Raw genomic sequence first — 2974 nt, 5'->3', positions numbered from 1 at the left:
CATTCGATTCTAGACAACCTCAGGTTTCCAATGCTGTTTCCACTGTACTGTATCTATAGCTGCATGAGACCACTGTATTAGCTGTATGAGATCACCGTACTCCATCTATAGCTGTATGAGACCACTGTAGTACATCTAGAGACCACTGTACTGTATCTAGACAATGTACAGTGGTTGTACCTTGAAAGTGCTGGTCGTGGCACTGATGTGGTACCACCATGGCAGCCAAATCAGTTGAGGCACCACGTTGTTACATGCCACAACCACTAGGTGGGGTTAGAGAGCAACTAATGCCCAGACAAAGGCATATGAGACAGGTTTGTTGCTTAACTGGGTAGTTTATTTAATTTTCAAGAATGAGAAGATTTTGAGCTTTCAGTCAACAGCAATGACTTGTTGGCAATTGTATTAAATCCAGGGGAAAGGGTGAATTTAAATGCAGAGTTCTAATGAACTGAAAAAGCAATTATTGCTATATTAACAACTGTTTATCATATTTAACAACATTAGACAAATGAACTATTCTAATTTCAAAGTCTCCAGGCCAGGAAAAATAAAGGATAAATAAAATAATTCAATAAAATCCTCCAGTCCAGTTGATTATCACCTTTAGGCATTTTTATATATCCCTATGTAATTGTGAGTATTTTCGTTTTTAAAGATTGCTACTTTAAAAAACAACTATGTTTCTTACACTAAACAATGTTAAATGATTTGAAATCCATTACAAACAATGCCATTTCAATGGAACATGCAGGAATCGAACCCTTGTCCTCTGGCTTACAAGCCTGTCTAACAGCCCCCTAGACCACACTGGACCTAATGCAGATGTGTGTCGTACTGGCTAGACTGTAGTTAGCCTGCTACAGTGACAGTCTGAATAGTTGAGAAACAGATGTAGAGTTCTTAATGATAGTTTTTTGATTGATTGAAGACTTTATTAGAAGTTTGCATAGGAAAAGGTACAGTTTCATGACGGTACAGTTCACTGGTACAAGGTCTACTAAAAGGAGATCCATGAAAAGACTAAGCTTATTTCCATTAAAGTATCTCATATAAATAGTTTTAAAAATCAAATGGTGTTTATGTGATAAATACATTTCTGCCAATCATAAAAGAAGGGGAAAAAACCCCAGCTCTTTGCAGAAAACAGCCGATCTACAAGCTCACAGCGGCTGCCGAGGGGGAGGGGTGATGTCCCCATCACTTGGGGAGGGTGTGGGGAGCCATTTCACAAAGTGTGATAGACAGTCAGATCTCAGGCCTCTGCCCCCAATGCGCTGAGACTTTATGCACTGAAGTACCTGCAAATTGGTCAATCAATGATCAAGTAGAAGGTGTATTCTTTTGAGTTCATGATGAAGATTCAACTTTAAGTATGCTACTGCATCTGAGCCTTTATGCAGAACCAAATTCAAATAGTGTTGAAGTGATAAATGGAGGCTATAATGCACAACAACACCAATTCTCTGTAGCAGGGGCATAGGGAGCGATAAGGGGTTAAAAGTCTTGCTCAGGGACACATCAATTCCTAGCTGGCATGGCCAGGAATCGTACCTGGGACAAACAGGAGCTTCAGTGCTCCAGCCATTCTCAATAACCACTAAGCTACAGCTGTCTAGGCCAGGATGTATACTTGTTAGTCACACAATACAATAAAATCTTCCATTCAACAATAAGAAGTTAGTAATCACTTTACGGCTATTTTGTATATCCCTATGATGATTGCAGAAGTGACAATAATAAAATAAGTCATTAGGATTATTTCAAAAGAGATTGTTTCTTTATTAGGGATTTAAAAGTCTTGCTCAGGGACACTTCAGCAAGTAGGTGGCCTGGCCAGAATTCGTACCTGTGTACTCCCAACCCCCCAACCCCCCAACCCCCCAACCCCCCAACCCCCCACTGTGTGTGTCTGACTCTCTCTGTGAGTTTATTTGCTAAACTGTCTCACATGGGGGGTTGGGACTTGGGGGAGTTGTGGTCATTCGAAGAACTTTGCATTATTTCTCTAATAAAAAAAAAAAAACATTATAATAATAATGTATTATGTACCTTAGTGCCAAGGTGTAATGAAAATCAGGTCTGTCCCCAGGACAGAAAAAAAACTAAAAAAACAACAACAATAAAATCTTCCATTCAACAATTAGAAGTTAGTAATCACTTTATGGCTATTTTGTATATCCCTATGATGATTGCAAAACAGACACAATTTAAACAAAAATAAAGAATTAGTATTGTTTCTATACAGATTGTTTCTTTATTGGGGGTTTAAAAGTCTTGCTCAGGGACACTTCAGCAGACATGTGACATGGGCAGGAATCGTACCTGCGAGTACTCTGGAGGGCTCTGGCCTGCTAGGCAGGCACACTAACCACTCAACTACAACTGCCAGGGTCTAAACCATTGTAATAACTTGTCTTGTGGTGACCAGTGGTAGAAAAAGTAGGCTACTTATATGCTTTACTTACTGCAATGTAGATGTACTTTGTTACAAGTAGAAGTCCTGTATGAAAAAAATATTTGAGTAAAAGTACAAAAGTATCGGTCAAAATGTTCTTAAAGTTCCAAAAGTACTCATTGTGCAGAATGTATGATTTCAAGTTATCACAATTGTATAAAAATCTTTGGAAAATAGACGATCTACAAGCTCACAACGCCTCACGTCGCGGTGTGTTGACAAGTAGCAAAAATAGCCTGGTAGATCTGATAATGCAGATTAGCTTATTACTCCAAAAAACGTTTTTGAGGCCTTCATTTGTGGAGAGAATAGATGCATCACTTAAAGGGGAAGACCACCCATTTTCAATATTGAACTATGTCATTAATATACCTTAGAGGAGTTGTGTGGTAATAAAAAAAAAGTTCCCCCCCTTCTGTGTTGCCTAGAACTGGAGGATTGATTTTGGGGTTTGTATTGTAAAGTACAATGTGTGATGTCATCAAGTTGTAATTTACAATACAAACCCCAAAA

The sequence above is a fragment of the Nannobrachium achirus genome, assembly GCF_963921795.1.
Source record: "Nannobrachium achirus genome assembly, chromosome: 9".
NCBI classification, from domain to species: domain Eukaryota; kingdom Metazoa; phylum Chordata; class Actinopteri; order Myctophiformes; family Myctophidae; genus Nannobrachium; species Nannobrachium achirus.
The sequence above is the reverse complement of the archived record's forward strand: the minus strand, read 5'-3'. Positions refer to the sequence as shown.